Source organism: Periplaneta americana, chromosome 7, assembly GCF_040183065.1.
Source record: "Periplaneta americana isolate PAMFEO1 chromosome 7, P.americana_PAMFEO1_priV1, whole genome shotgun sequence".
In the NCBI taxonomy this organism is placed as follows: Eukaryota; Metazoa; Arthropoda; class Insecta; order Blattodea; family Blattidae; genus Periplaneta; species Periplaneta americana.
Genome location: NC_091123.1, coordinates 129829039 through 129851002, shown reverse-complemented (window position 1 = coordinate 129851002; position 21964 = coordinate 129829039).

Below are 21964 nucleotides of genomic sequence, written 5' to 3'. Positions count from 1 at the left end.
TTCACTTACATTTTTGTCATGATGTTATCTTTTGCTTTCTCTTCAAGTAAGAGTTATAAAAAATTTAATTTATTTGAATCTGTTTCGTTATCTACTAGAGCTATTCGGGTTTTTCAAAATCTGAAACACTGTAAAAACACAATCACTACAATATTTTATTTTACACATTGGAAGGTGCTCAGTGATAGTCCTTTTAAGGGACAAAATCTTAGGACAGTAAAATGGGAAGTCCTCAATCACTTTGTCCCCTTGCACTTATATTTCCCAGAAATAATTATTTTACGTAATAATGTATCCTAATATCTTTTAAAATATTTAGAAACACACATATTACAAACGTGTTTATGTTAAAGTACTGTACTCCTTTCCCACAAATATTTTACATAAATTTTCTGTCACGTTTACGTTTGAAGAGTATTTAAAAATTTTAATTATTAATAAATAACATTTAGTAATTGATGTTTGGCAAGGCTGTCCCGAAATGTACAGCTTGTTTTATCCTGGATACCACGAAACGTAGAGTTTTTGCAGAGTGGACCATGCAACGGGAGTGTTTGTTTACATCTTTTTCCCTCACTGCTGCGGAGAAGGTATATTTCCATAAGATGAAGGATGGATAGATCAGAGAAAAATTCTCTCCAGCACCGGGACTCGAATCCGGGTTTTCAGTTCTACGTGCTGACGCTTTGTCCACTAAGCCACACCGGATTCCACCTCCGGTGTCGGATCGAATTCTCTCTCAGTTCAAGTTCTATCTCTCAGTTTTCCCTTTGGTGGCCTACCCTCATGTACTGTGTCACAGAATATGTGACAGTGGCACAATGTCCAACGCACTATGTACAGAGGTGCACTCATTATGAGTGACTAAGTGGCCGGGATCCGGCGGGATGAGCGCCGTCTTGAATAACTAAGTGATTACTTACGCATATCATCACATGGTAACGCAAAATTCCTGCACGGAAATATCACATGTACATCATAATAATATGATATGTATAATTTATCACTTAGTGATTCAAGACGGCGCTCATCCTGTTGGATCCCGGCTACTTAGTCGCTCGTAATGAGTGCACCTCTGTACTTAGTGCGTTGGACATTGTGCCACTGTCACATATTCTGTGATACAGTACATGAGGGTAGGCCACCAAAGGGAAAACTGAGACAGAACTTAAACTGAGGGAATTCGATCCGGCATCGGAGCTGGAATCCTGTGTGGCTTAGTGGATAAAGCGTCAGCACGTAGAGCTGAAAACCCGGGTTCGAGTGCAGGTGCCGAAGAGAATTTTTTTCTCTGTTGTATCCATCGTTCATCATATGGTAACGCTCCTGCACGGAAATATCATATGTATTTCGGTACATCATAATAATATATTTCCATAAATTAGCAAGGACTACTGAATTTAATACGAAGTTGCAATTATTTCTAGAATCAAAGTCGATTTCTCAGTAATAAAAATAAATAGCGCAAAGTAGGTCTAGCAAAGTGAAATTCTATTTCTTTCATCTTACGGATTTACTCTGTGACGTTACTGTCATTAAACATCTCCTATGTCACCAGTGTACGTAGCTCAGTCGGCTAAGATGCCTATCTGCCGATCCAGAGTTGCGCTTGGTCGCGGGTTCGAGTCCCGTTTGAGCTGATTACCTGGTTGGTTTTTTTTCCGAGGTTTTTTCCAACCGTAAGCCGAACGTCAGGTAATCGACAGCGAATACTCAGCCTCAAATCGTCAAATGCCATCTCGCTATCACCAATTCCATCGACGCTAAATGACCGAGTAGTTGATACAGCGCCGTTAAATAACCAAGTACAGAAACATCTTGCACTCTGTATACCAGAAATATCTATAGGCCTAGACTACCGTTCAACATGAATTGAGACTCATCATCATATCGGAATACGAGATTCTGTATCCCTGTTTCAAGGAAGGTCAAAGCTTACATTCAATCCCAGAAAAGACAAGAGACACCAATGGTTTCACTGCAGTGGAAATATACAAGGTGTAAACGATATAAACTGCTAATAAAAATACTGGTGATAGAGCATAAATTACTGAACAAAAAAAAAAAGAAGTGTAATAAAATGTTTCTGTAACTTTTGTGGTTTTTCCTAGAAAAAAATGTTATATGTGAGTCTAATGCACTTGGAAATTAGAGTATACCAACATTATTTACTTCGATCCACCACGCACATTGCAACTGTGGTGATATACTTCTTTAAAAGCGGGGAAAAGGACTCCTGGAGTCATATTTTATTGCAGTGTATCGAATCGGAACATTTCCGGAGAAAATATCTACCACCCTCGATGCCAAATCAGAATAGGAGTTCGCGTGCATGTCTTAACTTCATAGGTAATAAAGAATCGGAACAAAAGATTGGACTGTTCCTCCTGAAGGCGAGACAGATTAGAACTTCAGCTGTTGAAGTTTGTGATGCGAACTGACGAAGGGATAATGGTAACTACTTAATTATACCTTTTATGTCTGTTTTAGGTTAGGATATATTATATAATGTGTTTTGTTTGTGACATTTTTATTTTGATCTGTATGTTCTTTTGGAGAGTGGTTGGATCTAACTATAGGTGAAGGGGATGAAACCTACAAAGTAGGTCTTCTTTACACAGCACGTACGGTCAGAAGACCCGTGCATTGGATTTAATTCTGATAATATAGTTACATCTGTATGTATAATATTGTTCAATAATCCAATCTATCTATCTACTTCTTTAAAAACCAGGGTACTCTGTAGTCTCTTTATTGTGGTGGCGTTAGCGTGTGTTTGACGGAAGGTCATTGGCAATCACGTTCACATTTACTCGAACAGTAAATATTACACTACTCTCAATCCTAAAAACATGATATTTTAGTAATTAAAAACAAAAATGGAAGAAAAACCAAAATTTCACTACACATTATGTTTAGTAGACCGAGATGTGCAGTCCGTATAATTTTGGCAGTTTATACCGTTTACATCCTGTATAGTTATGAACCTATAACCGTGTAATGGTAGACAGTAATGGCGTGGAATTCCACGTGAGAAATGTTTGGAGTTTAAAAGAGAGAAACCTGGCTGATATTTATTACGTAATATTCTTACTGGGAGATTATTTGCTGCGAACTCGAGTCTTCTTTGGGAAAGTATGTATTTTAAATAAACATACATTGATATTCTCCTGCTATAAACTATTTCTTAACCAGCTTCCAATGCCACAGTTTTTAACATTTCATCAAGATGAGCATGCAGATAGTGGTAGGATCAGTTGTATTGCTACATTCTGCAGCTTCATTTGTAACTTGAAAATGAATATTTCATAACTTCCAATTCAATTCAAATCTACATATAATGCAACAGATTGAGTAAATTTCTTCCTTAAATATAGCCGAACCGTAACACAACGATTCTGACAGGTCACGACATAGTTCAGCCTGTAACTGTAAATATATTTAGCTATTTCTTAATTGAGTTTTCTTCTTTGGAGTGAGTTTAGCGGCCAAAGAGTGTTAGTAATACTCGCATTTTGTCAGAAATTATGGAAACAGAGTTTCATATCGGCATCCTTTATTACTGCTGCTGTCATGTCATTACTAATACTACCACTACAAGCATTATTACTACTACTGCAATTATTATTATTATTATTATTATTATTATTATTATTATTATTATTATTATTAACTTTTAACTTTGTTTTAGATTATGCCATTAGGAAAGTTTAGGATAACACAGAGGGTTTGGAATTGAATGGGTTACATCAGCTTCTTGTCTATGCGGATGACTGATTATGTTAGGAGAAGATCCACAAACGATTAGGGAAAACACGGAATTTTTACTTGAAGCAAGTAAAGCGATAGGTTTGGATGTAAATCCCGAAAAGACAAAATACGATTATGTCTCGTTACCAGAATATTGTACGAAATCGAAATATAAAAATTGAAGATTTTTCCTTCGAAGAGATGGAGAAATTCGGATATCTTGGAGCAACAGCAACAAATATAAATGACACTCGGAAGGAAATTAAACGCAGAATAACTATGGGAAATGCGTGTTATTATTCGGTTGAGAACCTTTTGTTATCTAGTCTTCTGTCAAAAAATCTGTAAGTTAGAACTTATAAAACAGTTATATTACCGGTTGTTCTGTATGGTTGTGAAAATTGGACTCTCACTTTGAGAGAGGAATAGAGATTAAGGGTGTTTCAGAATAAATTTCTTAGGAAAATATTTTGGGCTAAGAGGGATGAAGTTACAGGAGAATGGAGAAAGTTACACAACGCAGAACTGCACACGCCAGAATCAGCTAAGTAAACAGAGTTCACAATTTCTCAATAACAAATTTAACTAGCACCCACCGATAGTTAGGAACATTAAATCCAGACGTTTTAGATGGGCAGGCCATGCAGCAAGTATGGGCGAATCCAGAAATGCTTATAGAGTGTTAGTTGGGAGGCCGAGACTAGATGGGAGGATAATATTAAAATGGATTTGAGGGAGGTGGGATATGATGATAGAAACTGGATTAATCTTGCACAGGACAGGGACTAATGGCGGGCTTATGTGAGGGCGGCAATGAACCTCCGGGTTCCTTAAAAGCCATTTGTAAGTAAATAAGTAAGTAAGTATTATTATTATTATTATTATTATTAGTATTACTATACTCTGAAATAAACGAGATTTCTTTTCTATTTAATATGCTTATTCAGAAACCCGAATAATGTTGCGTCTTCTGAGTGATGTAACTACCTGATAATGCGTTTAACATTGCTCATGTATTCGAAAATTTCTCCCGCTACCACTCAAAGACATACCATTGGAAATACTAGTAATGCCCCACTTTGATTATTGTGATTATCTACTGACAGACCTCTATGTTAACTAGTCGCAAAGATTACAACGTGTTCATAATTCTTGTGTTCCACGTCTACGATGTCCGTCGCGCTGAGTACATTACCCCATGCTTCCTAACTCTATACTGGTTATGGATTAATGAACAAAGAAATTTTCATTCCCTTGTTTTCCTTTTCCAAGTCCTTCACACCTCTACACCTACCTACCTTGCCTCCCCACTACTTCAGTTACCTATCATCGTATCACAGACTACATACATGCACGAAAAATAGCCGCAAACTAGCCATACCAACACATAAGACATCATCGTATTAATTATCACTCAATATCTCCCGTGTGGAATACCCTATCCAGCGACATTAGAGACTACCGGAATTTAACAGTATTAAAAAAAAAAAAAAAAAACTTATAAACCATCTTCTTACTACGCAGAGTACAATGAATGCAGTAAACTGAGTATTCTATTTTATTGCAAATGTCTTAAAATTGTTACTGTTTTGTTTCTCTTGATATTTGTGAAAACAATTACTTATTTTTAGATATTTAGTCATTTTCTTTAATCACTAATGAGTTATATATGTTTTTTTATTGGTAGGTTATTTTATGACGCTGTATTAACATCTCAGGTTATTTAGCATCTGAATGAAATGAAGGTGTTAATGCCGGTGAAATGAGTTCGGAGTCCATCACCGATAGTTACTCAGCATTTGCTCATATTGGGTTGAGGGAAAACCCCGGAAAAAAATCTCAACCAGGTAACTTGTCCCGACTGGGATTCGAACCCAGGCCACTTGATTTCGCGGCCAGACGTGCTAGCCGTTACTCCACAGGTGTGGACAGTTTTATGTTGTATTAATAATTTTTGTGCCCATTGTAATCTTATCTTTTTGCATTTTTGGATTTGTGTCTTTTGTAATTATATTTGTAATTTTATTGATATTGCTCATTTACTTCTTCTCTCTGCATTTGTTTTCTTGTATATGCCGCGCCTATTTGTATTCTAGCGATGTGGTAGAGAAGACTTGATGTCCTTAACTTCCACAGATTAAATAAATAAATTAATTAATTAATCAATAACGTCTAGAATGGCGACATTCGTTAATAGAGGGATAGATGTCAACTTCACTGTCGAAGATAGAACTCAATACCATTGATTTCAGCTGGAAAATTTACTACACTTATCGTAGTTAGAATTCAGGAGGACGCAGTTATCTTTAAACACACTTAAAAATAAATTCACAAAACCACATCTATGAATTAAAGCTTGAGAATCAGGTCATGTAAGTCCGGGCCTAGCTGTACTGTGAAAATAATGGACTGTAATGCTGACTCTTCATGTATGAACATCACCATAAAGCAAATCCTCTTCTACGAACCCCGTCATCATACATCTCTGAAGCACTTCCGTGTGTCTACGTCAAGAATATAGATTACCCATCATCCTCCGAGCCTGGGCAGATGACCTTAGCCTAATGTTTCTCAAACCACGGTACACGTGCCTCCAGGAGCTCGCGAGGAGACAAATATGTTACACAAATACTGTACAAGTGAATTAGACCTATCATAATTTCGTTGTATTTAGCTCTGTAGCCTTCATTTACTTTCGCTAATTTTCTGGCTCTTTCAGACCTAAAACTGCACAAAAAAATTAAGTGCAATTTCTGGACCGTGAATAGGTTTTCCTACTCACACTATAATGTTTGCAGACGGCACTACTTTTATTACTTTCGTCAATGGCATAAGCATGGATGGGCAACTCGTGCTCACAAAGTGCTAAAAAACCTCGAGAGAGAGAAAGACACCCTGAGCCTGCCGCAGCAGTTACAAGTTGTTTGTAGTTTCTCTGCAAAAGCCACGGTGTGCTCTGGCGGCTCATGCAGGTGATCGTGATATCTACTCCATGATTTGAATTTCAGAATGACGCATGGTACAACAATTATAGTTATTTTAGATAGACTATACCTGAACACATAACAAAATTATATTATTTCCTAGCTTTGTAAATTAGTTTAGTACTGGAAACACAACCTGAATACACCTTTTCAAGAGACAAGAAACATAGCTGCAACACTTATTTATTATTACACTACTTGTTAATATTTATTACTATATGTCTTATTTGAAACATAGAACGCGAGAATTTACAAATCTTTTTTACATTAAAGAGTATTCCCCTGTTCTCAGAAATGTAATAGTCTGTATTCGCAAACAAACACAAATTCAAGGAAGTATTTTTCACATGTCACGGCAGATGAAATAAACTTACTTCTAAGTTCTTTCTGTACATTGAGAGCTTTTACACTTCTTTCTTGTATTAAACTCTGACTCAAGCACATACAGTACTGTATATATGGAAGCAAAGAGTATATTTGGAAATTCTGACTTAGGCAGCATTACGAACAGTTCCTGATTTCGCTGGAATCTGAGTGGAGTGCTGTTCTGTAGATTTATCAATTCAAACTATAAACTTTCAGGATCTTCTATCGACTGTAAGTCAAAAAGGATTTCAAAAAAATCTCGATTCCTTGTCAATTGTCACTGTTTCTCCAAACTTACCAGTGAATTCTGCTATAGTCTTGAAGTAGGGTCTTATATTTGATAAGACGATTTTCTTATCACTCTTGAAGATAGTTTATAGTCAAAGAAAGTGAAGTTGTCTATGTTCTACATGATACTGCCACATTTCAAATTTATCCATAAATGTTCTTAGTTAATCGAGAGTATGTCGTCCAATTCTGTAACTGGCACGTACAATGTGCTAACGATATTTGATATCAGTCTCACCTTATTGATATCCCATTTTTACCTTTAGCTGTTCTAAAGCAGATCTAGGCAGTATTTCTTTACTAAAACCTTCACTGTGTTTATTTGTAACATAAAATGTCATGCGTAAGAAAGTTAATATAACATAATATAAGCTTTACCTCCCTTCTTAATAAAAAATCTTTCTCTTTCGACTCAGCACTAAAGGGAAATGATCTGGGGATTATATTGAATAATATCAAGGGAAAATTGTTCCGGGACCGGGTATCGATCCCGGGACCTCTGGTTGAGCGTACCAGCGCTCTGCCAACTGAGCTACCCGGGAACTCCACCCGACACCGTCTCAACTTTTCCCTTTATATCCACACAACTCGCGTGGGCTGACGAAACGCCAGAGACCCACCTGGAGTGCACACAATCTCTGTGTGACTTGGAATTGTGGTTTTCTGTTAACGTACACAGTGACGTATATATTATGCAAATCTGGTCTTTCAGGTAAAACTCCCTGTAAAGCAGATTTCAATAATTTCAAGGGAAAAATTGTTCCGGGGCCGGGGATTATATTGTTTTTCACTTAAAACGAGCCGCCACTTACTGCAGACGCGAGCAAACTTGTATACAGACACTATAGTACAGAGTCCGTTATATTTGCACTGTTAGAACTGCAGCTGTCGAAGTCTGCGACGCGAACTTAGGAAGGGATAATAGTATACACCCATCTGTACACTTTTAGGTCTTTTAGGTTAGGATATATTATATAATGTGCTTTATTGTGCCATTTCCATTTTAATATGTGTGTTCTTGTAGAGAGTAATTGGATGTAATCATAGTGGGGGGGAACCTACAAAGGAGAACTTGTTTCGGGTACAAAGCACGAACGGTCAGAGGACCCGTGCATTGGATTAGACAAAATTATGATAATATAAAATTTGTATGTATAATATTACTCAATAAATCCATCTATCTATCTAGTACTTGCACTGAGGTTCTGTTCACACTTCGAGAGCACGAGTTGCCCACTCATGGATATAAGTGTTCTGAAACAAGAGAGTGAATCAATAATGACTTATTAGTAGGTTCCCAGATTAGGTTTTTCAGTTTTGTATTAAATTCTCCACCGTAACTTGAAAGATTTTGTTAACTTCGAGTTTAACACTGAAGGAATAGCCTGTAACGAACAGACGGGAAACTGAAAATACAATACTTTGTTACAATAGAGGAACGTTTTATGTGCTCACATTGGAGACAGCAAGGAATAACAAATGAAAAGCTGTTAATAAAACTTGCAGTTAGTGTGTGGAAAACTCCAATTAAGGAGAAGAACTACACGAATAGGCCTATCCACCTGCAGATCTTTTCAACGACTGAAGGTGACATGTTGACAGGTATTTGAGTTCCAAATATAGACAATGAACACACGGTTAGAATCCAAATACTGGGAGACTGCCTCTATCACTGAAAAGCGGCACACAGATGAATTATGCGTGATTCAGATCATAAAGTCAACTCTTGCAATCTATCCGCCGCATAAAACACTCCTGGTGACTTGTTTGGCGCTAGGTAAACACCCAAAGCGTTGCTTACAATCCCGTTTGGTGCATACAGTAGTGGTCTAAAAGATAAAGTACTCAGATATTTACATCGCCAGCTTCGGATTGGAGCCGCTCAAGAAGCCGATCTCGCCTGACGTCTCTGATCTGCATTGCAAATTTCGCTGGACTTCAACTGCGTCGTGCTCACATGGCAACCACTTCGTATCGGAATACAGAGAGTTAGAAAAATGTTTAATCACGATTCTTATTGATACCTTAACCTTATGCATTTTTAAATACGACCTGCTTGCCTTTCTAACAAGGAGTTCTGTAGAGAAATTCGTACACCTAGTTTGCATTCGTAACTCTTTGCAAAAGTATAATTTCAAATTGCTTTATGTGTAAACTATTGCGTTGTTTAAATTTGTTTTCTGTCTTTATTTCAATTAACTAGCCGTACCCGTGCGCTCCGCTACACCCGTTAGAAATAAATATAAAGTAATTACATAATTAAAATAGGACATTTGATCCAGGGAACATTCGTGTTTGATAGAAGGATAAATCGTTTAATATGTTGCTTAATTAAAATTGTATTTAAAATATTAAAATGCGATCATTTTGATCCGGAGATCACTCATTTGGTGCAATGACAATTCCTTTAACATATTTATTAATTGTTATTACCAATTATTTTTGCAAAAGCGAAAATTAACACAAACATTTTGGCTACAGATTTATTATTATGTTTATATTATATTATATTATATTATATTATGAAAAAGTGTGTTGGTGGCGGATGTACTCGAATTAGAAAGTTTTTAATTTTTTGTGGGAGCTCTTGAATCTCAGGAGGAACAACTTTTACAACAGCGCAACATAATCTGCTTGGCTCATTAACCAATTTTTTTGCATTGCATTTATTGCATATGTATTTTATGTATTTTAACACGATTCAATTGAGCATAGTTAAAATTTGAATTATAAAATAATGCATTGCTAAGCTAACGTACTATTACTGCATACTAAATCAATACACTCACGTTGTTCGTTAATTCTCTGAGATAAAAATGAATATGTTCTTAAACATTATTATAAGAAATACAGAAAATGAATATACAGAATAACCTATCAAGTTTTCTGTGCATAAGAAGCTATTTTAATTTTACCTGTCCTCAATTCGCTCACAAGTTACTGTAATAACATTATAGCATTATGTCCATCCAGAGAAACTACACTTTCCAATGATGAAATAATAATTAATTATACAAATCGGTTAATTTAGCTTCAGATATTACTTCATACAAACACAGAAATATTGTCTGTAGGCTATGTTTCATAGCTTTCGATTGTTGTGTCCAAGGCCCCTTATAGACGAAGTCATTTGTTTTTTATTTCAATACACCGCCTTAGATGGCAGTTATTTTAATTTTAAAACTCATTTATCTCATTAAATATCAGTACTATCAAAGTTTTTCGGAGATTAAAAAACTTATCAGAAATCATTTTTAAAGAAACTTTTGTTATGTAACATATTTCACACAAATCAATAATAAGCGAGATATTTCGATTTATTTAATTCAGGCCCCCTTATAACCCCCCTTTTAAATAACGTATTTTGAATGCTATATAGCCTATAATATAAGTTACAACGAACTTAATTTATATTCCAATATTCATCGAAATCGGTTAAGCCATTATCGCGTGAAAAGGTAACAAACTTACAGAGAGACAGACAGACAGACATACAAACAAAAATTAAAAAAAGCGATTTTCGGTTTCAGGGTGGTTAATTATATATGTTAGGACCAATTATTTTTGGAAAATCGAAAATTACCAGAAAAATTTCGGCTACAGATTTATTATTAGTATAGATTATTATCCTAGATTTTTTCTAAAGCCAACGTAAATAATCGCATTTCTACGCTGGAGACTCAGCAAGTACAAATTATTGTAATTTGGTATCAGAGATAGTGATACGTAAAGGCTGGTTCACAATAAACCGGGAACGGAAACGACAACGAGAACGAAAACTGAAATAATGTTAAAACAAATGTATTTAAATGGGAGCATTCACAATTAACTTCAAATGAAAAATAAAACTTTTCAAATTAAATACAAAACAAAGAAAAAAAATATAAGGAACATTCATTCATTTAGTGTTCTGCCTAAGGGCAGGTTTTGCAATGAAAAAAAAAACAGCTTTCTTCAAAATTTTCTATTTCTGCCTTCCTCTTTGTCCCCTCATATGATTCATATATCTCAATGTCGCCTATCATCTGATATATTCTTCTACCCCGAACTCTTCTCCCGTTCACCGTTCCTTTCAGTGTATCATTCAGTAGGCAGTTTCTTCTCAGCCAGTGATCCAACCAATTCCTTTTCCTCTTCCTGATCAGTTTCAACATCATTCTTTCTTCATCCACTCTTTCCAGCACAGCTTCATTTCTTATTCTGTATGTCCACTTCACACGTTCCATTGTTCTCCAAATCCACATTTCAAATGCTTCTGTTCGCTTCTCTTCATTTCGTATGTTTGCAGTTTTTCTTGGTAAAGATAAATACGGTAGCTTACTGTTGCTTTCCGCACACCACTCTCTCTTTCGCATCTTAAAAAATCCCAAGGGGTCCCAGTGTGGAGGTGAGGAGAGTGGATTTGACTAATTAGGCCTTCAGTTCTATCAGGGTTTTTGACCCTATCAGAGACCTGGAAATCCCGATTAGCCTTTGCCCCCCATAAGGAACAGAAGAAGATAAACATGTCAACATTCTTATATTTTTCCCCAATTGATTTCATTCTGTGTATGTAAATTCAGTTACTCCTGCATTCAAAAATTAAACTGTGTAGGCACTGTGTTGTTAAAATTATCTAATCATAACTACGTTATTTGAAAACATTTCATGTTCAAGTAGAAAAAACCGTAATATGTGAAGTTAAATATGAGTACTCTTATATTTGTCCTCTCGACCTCTCCCTTGGTCTAATTTGAATACACATCTCACGGAAAAGTGTGTAGCGTAACTTCATTGACGTTATCAGCAAAAGAGCTGTGCTATATAACCCAGATATCATCTAAACGGACGTATGCACTTGTAAAAGTGTATCCTGGTTCCTGTGAATGTATGGGGTGTGTTGGGTGGGCGCAGTGTTTCAACGAGGAGGTGCATCTGCATTTCACTCCTCCCTACGTTCTGGAATGTGAAGCGAGACCCGGTAATGGAATGATTCATAGGCCTACATCCTCGTGTTACATGTTCATGAACGCGTAATCAGGTCACTGAAAGTACTGGGGACAATTTTTTAAATGAACTAGCGTTTCATTCATTTTTTCGGCGAGTTTGTTATTCTGCTGGACGTAAGCATACTGTTTTTTACCTCAACACTGTAAGTTATCTGCATCATAAAAGAAAATAGGGACAATTACCCTGCGTGCAGAAATGCCAGCCATTTTTTGATCGTGAAGAGGAACTTCAAAAAGTGAATAAGGATTTTCAGTGTTTCAGCGCCTTGTATTCTCAGTGTAAACTTACCGCTCAATGGAGCGATCCTTCGCCCGTCATTCTAGTCATGGTTTAGACCAGAGCTCGGCGCATTTTTGGTAAGAGTGGGCCATAATGACAAGATGTGAAGCAGATCTGGGCCGGACATGATTTACGATTAAGTATATATATATATATATATATATATATATATATATACACACACACAGGTTGTTTCCGGGCTGGTGTTACAAACTTTCAGGAATGATGGCGAAGAGCACATGTATCAAGGAACCCTGGTTCGGAAATGACTGAGTCGAAAGTTGTAAGCAAAAATAGTTGTGTGGAAATGGAATTGTAATTTGGCAACACGTTCCCTCCTTCCCTTAACCTTTGCAACAGTCGTTTTTTTTTTAATTGGGTTATTTTACGACGCTGTATAAACATCTAGGTTATTTAGCGTCTGAATGATATGAAGGTGATAATGCCTGTGAAATGAGTCCGGGATCCAGCACCGAAAGTTACCCAGCATTTGCTCGTATTGGGTTGAGGGAAAACCCCGGAAAAAACCTCAACCAGGTAACTTGCCCCGACCGGGATTCGAACCCGGGCCAGCAACAGTCGTGGAAAGATGGTATGTGCCGAATGTCTCCTACGTGGGTACTGGCCCTATACAATCTGTGAGCTTATCTACTGTTCCCATTGGCTCATCCGTATTCGAAAATCAGATCTGCATATTCCGCTCTCGTGTACTCCTCCATTTCACTAGGACTGATCGACTGGACACTGCAACTTGTACACATACACTGCTGTCTACAGACGTGCATATCAGGACCGAACATGTCCGTTACACATTACGCTATCTGCATTGCTTTAGTGTAGTTTCCTGTCCCTATCCCTCAGATAGCGCACTGATAAGTAGACAACGTAAACAACGTCAGATGAATACAGTATGTGTAAGATGTACAGATAAATACACATAAATAAGGTGTACAGAGGAATAAAATTATTACATTTCCACACAACTATTTTTGCTTGTAACTTTCGACTCGGTCATTTCCGGACCACGGTTCCTTATCTCAAATTGACACATGTGCCCTTCCCCATCATCCCTGAAAGTTTGTAACACTAGCCAGAAAACACTATATATGTATGTATGTATGTATGTATGTATGTATGTATGTATGTATGTATGTATGTATGTATGTATGTATGTGACGAAGTGAAGAGAAGCAAATGGAGAGATTTGAAATGTGGATATGGAGAAGAATGGAACGTGTAATGTGGACAGACAGAATAAGAAATGAAACTTTGTTGGAAAGAGTGAGTGAAGAAAGAATGGTACTGAAACTGATCAGGAAGAGAAAAAGGAATTGATTGGGTCACTGGCTGAGAAGAAACTGCCTACTGAAGGATGTACTGCAAGGAGTGGTGAACAAGAGAAGAGTTCGGGGTAGCAGAAGATATCAGATCATTGACAACATTAAGATATATGGATCATATGAGGAAACGAAAGTAGGAAAGATTGGAGAAAACTGAGTTTGCAGTGAAAGACATGTCCTTGAGCAGAACACTAAATGAATCAATGAAAAAAAAAAAAAAAAAAATATATATATATATATATATTTACTTACTTATTTACTGGGTTTTAAGGAACTGGAGGTTCATTGCGGCCCACACATAAGCCCGCCATTGGTCCCTATTCTGAACAAGATTAATCCCGTCTCTATCATCATATCCCACCTCCCTCGAATCCATTTTAATATTTTCTTCCCATCTACGTCTCGGCCTCCCCAAAGGTCTTTTTCCCTCCGGCCTCCCAACTAATACTCTATATGCTCTGCCCATATCAAACGTCTGGATTTAATGCTCCTAATTATGTCAGGTGAAGAATACAATGTGTGCAGTTCAGTGTTGTGTAACTTTCTCCATTCTCCTGTAACTTCATCCCTCTTAGCCCCAAATATTTTCATAAGTACCTACCTGATTCTCAAACACCCTTAACCTATGTTCCTCTCTCAAAGTGAGAGAGTCCAAGTTTCACAACCATATAGAACAACCGGTAATATAACTGTTTTATAAATTCTAACTTTAAGATTTTTTGACAACAGACTGGATGATAAAAGCTTCTCAACCGAATAATAACAGGCATTTCCCATATTTATTCTGTGTTTAATTTCCTCCCGAGTATCATTTATATTTGTTACTGTTGCTCCCAGGTATTTGCATTTTTCCATCCTTTCTAAGGATAAATTCCAAATATTTATATTTCCATTTCGTAGAGTAAGGGAGGGTATTGTCGGATTCCATTTTGATGTTTCAAAATAAAGGTAATTGAAAAAAGTTAGAACTGGAATTACTTAGTATTTTAATAACCTCTTGGTGTTCCTGGAGATTGTACATAAGTATTAGGTAATTTACATAATATGTATTTGCTGTAAAACTTGCAAAGGCAAAACAGAAATAATATCATCACTGACAGAATGGGAAGCTAATGTCGGATACATTAGACATTATTATGTAAGAGATATGATAATGCATTTAAAATAATATATTGCATATCAGAAACTATTACAATAGTGTTCTGTTTAGCCAACTGATATGCAAGCCATTTAACATCATTTCTGGTTCATCCAAAATATTTTCTCTCCATCATTAACACATAGTTAACTAGCTTCTCTTCAAGTGAAGCTGGGAGTATTGGTTTTCGTCCAAGTTTCGATTTAACGGCTTTGGTGGGCTCAAAGTTGGACCGTACATGAATAATGTTGATCGATATACATTGAATCTTTTGGAAGCAGCAAGATAGCCCATTCTTTTCTCTCGTACTGCGACAATGGCATTTACCATATCTTCACACTTCCATTTTTTTAGACTGAATCTCTTTTTTCTTATACTTTAGGCATCTAAAAATATCAGAAGAAGAAACAATTCGTTACTTCATAATATTCGATTAATTATAAAACTAATTACTTACATTAATTAAAAATACCCATGAGTAGAAATGTAGTGGTTTGTTATAGAAAACATATAAATGGGTTTAAGGGAGCTTTTATGTAGCGAGCAGCATTTAAAGACAGCCGACAATGCCCTCGGCTAGTATCCGACATTGCCCTCAGCTAGTATCCGACATTGGCCGACTCTTTACAAACAGTAAAACAAGCCACCTGCATGAAACATGTTGTCGATAGCATTTCTGCAATTAGAGAATTAATAAGCCTTATCTATGGCATATCAAACAGTGCATACCATGTTGTGTATATATAAGAATAACTTGTAACGAATAAATCACATTACTTACCCTCAAAACGTTTTTTTTTTGCAGACACGTTGGAAACACGCTATTCACACACAGTGAAGCACTCAACAGTAATGGCTATTCATGCAGATGTAGTTCTACTTGTAGAGAACGTAATGCATTATTTTCACATCAGATTGCACCATTCGATGGAAAAGAAATATGTTATCCGAGATTATCCGACATTACCAGACCTATCCGACAATCCCCTCCCTTACTCTACAATATTCTCTTTATGAGACATAATCATATACTTTGTCTTTTCGGGAGAATACATATACTGTATACACATATATACATACATATATTACAGAATTACCCTCTTCATTAATTATGTATTACTCATTCAAATTAAAAAAAAATAATATAACTACATAAAATACTAACTAAATTTTGTAAATTAGCATTTGAAACTTTGGTAGACTCATAAATTCAAAGCCTCAAAACAATATGTGCTTCAATTGTACAAATAAAAACCTCACATTACAATGTATATGTTATTTTTAATGAGAAGATTGCAGCTAAATTTTAGATGCAAGAAAATTGATATCTGTTTCGAAGTTGGTTACTGACTTATGTTTCCTTCTCGTTTCGCTTTTAGCCATCAAGAAAACTTTTGTGCAACTACTTCTAACTACCAATACTACTTTCTGAATTATGTTTCCGATCCTCTAGGATTGAAAATTATTTTCCTACACACACATTTAAGTAATTATGAAGAATCTGAAGGCCACGTCAAGAGTAATTAGAATAATAGTAGGTGCCAAAACTAGGGAATCGTGTAGGACTATTTTGAAAAAACCATAAATAAGGCCCGTGGCTTGTCAGTATATTTTTTCATTAATAATCCTCCTCGTATGTAATCGTGAAAACTTTGTAACTAATTCAACAGTTCATACCATAAATACACGTCAAAAAATGACTTCCATACTCCATCGGTAGGTGTCTATTGTGCTATCAAAAAGAAGTGCGTTATATGGCAGTAAAATTTTTCAATAGCCTCCCTATTGATATAAAAAATGAAACTCAAAACATAAAATTATTTAGGGCCAAATTAAAGATATACCTAATTTCTCACGCCTCCTTTTCTGTAGGTTAATTCATGACATTCAATAACACTTCATGAAATTGATACTAAAACTTTGTGTTGTACTATTAGACTATATTGTAAATCTCGTCTGTATTACTTCATCTAGACTATGACTGTAAATTAAGACTTTATAATAGTATTAAGTATTTTGACTTGTTCCATGTTCTAGCTATAAGCAATGTAAGAATACCATGGAATGTTAATAAATACAATACAATACAATACAATACAAGAAACAGCAATACGCCATCTTACAGTTTGAGAATAACTTTGGAACGAGTGTAACAAAACAAGAAGGAAATTTTCCGTTGGAACGTGTAAAATGAATCCCATAACACCATCAATAAGCAGCCGCATATTGGCGTACAGCGAAGTCTGCGACCTACTGGCGTCCAATTATACTGACATGTTCCCGCGTCAGTCGCTTGGCGGCCCACACCAGTTGTAAATGTATCGCAGATAGGCGACCCCCGCAGACGAGCGATACGATCGCAGTGCAACAGCGAGCCAAGTTGCGATTGTCAGGACCAGTCATCTGATAAGCGTCCAAATGCAACAGTCCTCCGTAACATTCACACATTTCTCTTCCGTCTTCTTCACACGTAGACGAGAAATAGATGGAATCCCAATAATTCAACGTATGTCAATGTATTTTTCTAGCTCTTGTTGTTCTAATCCTCTTTATTTTTCTTCCACTGTTGCAGTTCCTTATGTTTACTACTACCACTGTCACTAGCCGACTGCTTATTCTCTTCGTCATTGCCCCATCTGTTCCTCCTCCATCCTTTCTTCCTACATTTTAATCATTTTACTCTCCGTTGAGTGGGAGAGAAGGCTTTATGGGCTTAACTCTGATAGGCAGCTGCTCCTACTCCCAAAGCTACTCCTAATGGTATTACTTATCCTACTCCTACTACTACTCCTCCCGTTCCTACACATTTGCTACTCCCACTCCTACTACGAATCCTACTCCTATTACTCCTACTAATCCTAATACTCCCAAACCTCCTACTTCTCATACTCCTATTCCTACTTGTCCTCCTACTACTAACATTATTACTACCACTACCACCACCACCACTAATCCTGCTTCTCGTCCTACGACTACTAATCTTACTTTTTCACCACTACTGCTACTGCTACTACTCCTGCTACTAATCCTAATTCTCCTCCTCCTACTACTAATCCTAATCCTCCTCCTCCTACTACTAAGCCTACTCCTCCTCCTGCTGTTACTAAGCCTACTCCTCCTCCTGCTGTTACTAATCCTACCCCTCCTCCTCTTACTACTGCTCCTCCTCCTACCCCTACTCTTACTAATCCTACCCCTCCTCCTACTCCTACTAATCCTACCCCTCCTCCTACTACTATTCCTCCTCCTACTCATCCTACCCCTCCTCCTACTACTATTTCTCCTCCTACTCCTACTAATCCTACTCCTCCTCCTACTACTATTCCTCCTCCTACTCCTACTACCCCTCCTCCTACTACTATTCCTCCTCCTACTCCTACTAATCCTACCCCTCCTCCTACTACTACTAATTCTACCCCTCCTCCTACTACTACTCCTCCTCCTCCTACTCCTAGTAATCCTACCCCTCCTCCTCCTACTACTACTACTACTACTACTACTACTACTACTACTACTCCTTCTTCTTCTTCTTCTTCTTCTTCTTCTTCTTCTGCTTCTTCTTCTACTATTATTATTAGTGTCTGAAGCATTTATCATAGCTAAACTCACTGAATGTTGTGATTTTATTGTAAAGTACAATGTCTTTGTACCTCAGTTTGATTCATGGTGAAGTGAAAGAGAAGTCCTGATGTTACAATTAGAGAGCTGCAGAACAGGACTTACAACCGGTTTTAAGAGAGCATCCGTCAAGTTACAGCATCCGACCGAATTTTCGAAAATCAATCGGTTGCCCCTGATGTTTTGCACACTAGACAGAACACTGATATTTTCTGAGTACACAAACGAAGTAACAATTGAAGGAAATTTACCATGTGTAATTTAAAAATGTATTTTCTTAATAAAGGCCTACAATTGATTGCATACTTTATTACACTGATCTTCATAACATATAGATGAACAAATAGACACCGGGAACAACAAAGGAAAGAAGTGTAATGCATAATATGAAACTAGAATACGCCATTAGGAAAGTTCAGGATAACAGAGAGGGTTTGCAATTGAACGGGTTACATCAGCTTCTTGTCTCTGCTGATGACGTGAATTCAGTATGTTAGGAGAAAATCCACAAACGATTAGGGAAAACACGGAAATTTTACTTGAAGCAAGTAAAGCGATAGGTTTGGAAGTGAACCCCGAAAAGACAAAGTATATGATTATGTCTCGTGACCAGAATATTGTACGAAATGGAAATATAAAAATTGGAGATATATCCTTCGAAGAGGTGGAAAAATTCAAATATATTGGAGCAACAGTAACAAATATGAATGACACTCGGGAGGAAATTAAACGCAGAATAAATATCGGAAATGCCTATTATTATTATTCGGTTGAGAAGCTGTTGTCATCTAGCCTGCTGTCAAAAAATCTGAAAGTTAGAATTTATAAAACAATTATATTACTGGTTGTTCTGGATGGTTATGAAACTTGGACTCTCACTCTGTGAGAGGAACAGAGATTAAGGGTGTTTGAGAATAAAGTGCTTAGGAAAATATTTGGGGCTAAGAGGGATGAAGTTACAGGAGAATGGAGAAAGTTACACAACACAGAACTGCACGCATTTTATTTTATTGTATTCTTCACGTGACATAATTAGGAACATTAAATCCAGACGTTTGAGATGGGCAGGGCATGTAGCACGTATGGGCGAATCTAGAAATGCATATAGTGTGTTAGTTGGGAGACCTGAGGGAAAAAGACCTTTGGGGAGGCCGAGACGTATTGGGAGAATAATATTGAAATGGATTTGAGGGAGGTGGGATATGATGATAGAAACTGTATTAATCTTGCACAGGATAGGGAGCAATGGCGGGCTTATGTGAGGGCGGCAATGAACCTGCAGGTTCCTTAAAAAGCCATTTGTAAGTAAGTTGTAAGCATAATATGAAATCTGGTGTGTAAAGAAATGCTTCTTACTAAATAGAAGAGAAAATAAGTACATAATTCCATTATAAAGTTTACACTTTAAACTCAAAATGCATTCTTTTAAAACAGTAGTTGTTAATGCCTTTTAATTATTTCATTAATAAATCATTTTTAAAAAGATATGTTTTGCTCTTGACGATACCAACTTAATACATGAATGAATGAATGAATGAATGAATTAATTAATGAATGAATGAAACAATCATTCAATCATTGTATCAATTAAGCAATGAATCAACGTGTCAATTAATGAATTAATGAACCAATCGATGAATCACTGACTCAATCAATGAATCCATGGATAAATGAATCAATGAGTCGATGGATGGATGATTGTAGTGAGAGAAGAAGAATTATCGAGTAGGACTACACGATGATAATCGCGTCCTTGCAAGGGCTCTTGGAACTCCTGCATGGCTCAATGTTGTCTGTCTTTGCCGTCCACCCACAAAGAATGAGAAACAACTCGAATATTCGTTGAACCGAACTTGAGACACTCCGCGAGACGGAAGAGCTTTGCATACTGACTACAGCGCCAGGCGTTCAATAGCAATGCATAATTTGTATTTTTTCGTAACCGGTTGTGCATGACTCTATTCACAATAATAAATAATTATAATTCTATAGGCTATGAGGCTAACATCAGTACTTTCTCGACCACTGGTAGGCACGTTTAAGTTTCGTTCCACCTAAAATTTCATCTACCTCGGGCCGACATCGATTCCGCATACTGGGGATCCAAACGCAACCACAATACTCATTCAAGTATCAGAAAATATTCCTCATCTTTGCTTAGAACATCAAGAACAGTCTTACTTGTGGTGGGATACAGGAGCCTTGCTCCACATTTCTCAGGCTGTGACAGAAATGCTACTTAATCCATTCTCACATCAAGCATTAGAATCGATAGATTAATAACTGAACATGCTTTAAGTAATGCAGAGTTCACGAAACAAATGGACACTAGACAAAATAGAACAATAAGAAGAGAGAAATGAAAATTCTGAGGCAGGTAAATTGGATGCAGATTGCAAATAACCCTAAGCAACAGAAGAGACACAGACTGTCTTTTGTTCTGCACGGAACAGACTCCGTAATAGCTGAAGAAGATGATAGATTGTTATTGCAAGGAGATGCCAATAAACTCTGAAACGAATTGCATTGTAATACCGCTTCGAAATGCAGAAGCAGCTGATATTAAACGAAACCCGCAGATAACCTAACATGCTCGTCCGATTTCGTAAGGGTTCACATCTATACACGCCAATTTGGATGCACAGAAAAGTGGAACGATGAAATTGAAATATTTTCAGAGAGAACACAAGACTAGGATCGATATGTATTTCTTTGGCATTACAGGATTTATACACGCGCAGCAACATGCATGTTCGTTATAATCTTATCAATGAAACAAACTAAAAAACACTGCAAGAGAGATTACAGAGATTGTGTTTTATGGGTAGTTATTATTAAGACAAACAATCTCATAAATACTCGTAACTTATAGTTTTAAACCATTTACTACAATGACTATGTATGTGAGCTTATATGAAGAGTTCAGAGCAATAGTGGTCCAAGCGCCATTTACTGAAAATGAAAAAAAAAACAAGGGCTAAAGTTAAGTGAATACCATAATTTAATGAAACATGTAACTAATATAAAGTATACACATTGAAACTAAATGATATGTCACTCTTCATTAAATTATGGTATTCACTTAACTTTAACCCTTGTTTTCTCCGTTTTTAATAAATGGCGCTTGGCCCACTATGGCACTGAACCCTTCATATATAAATTACAAGACAAGAAAAAAAAATATTTTTCTCAGTATGGCTCAGTAACATATG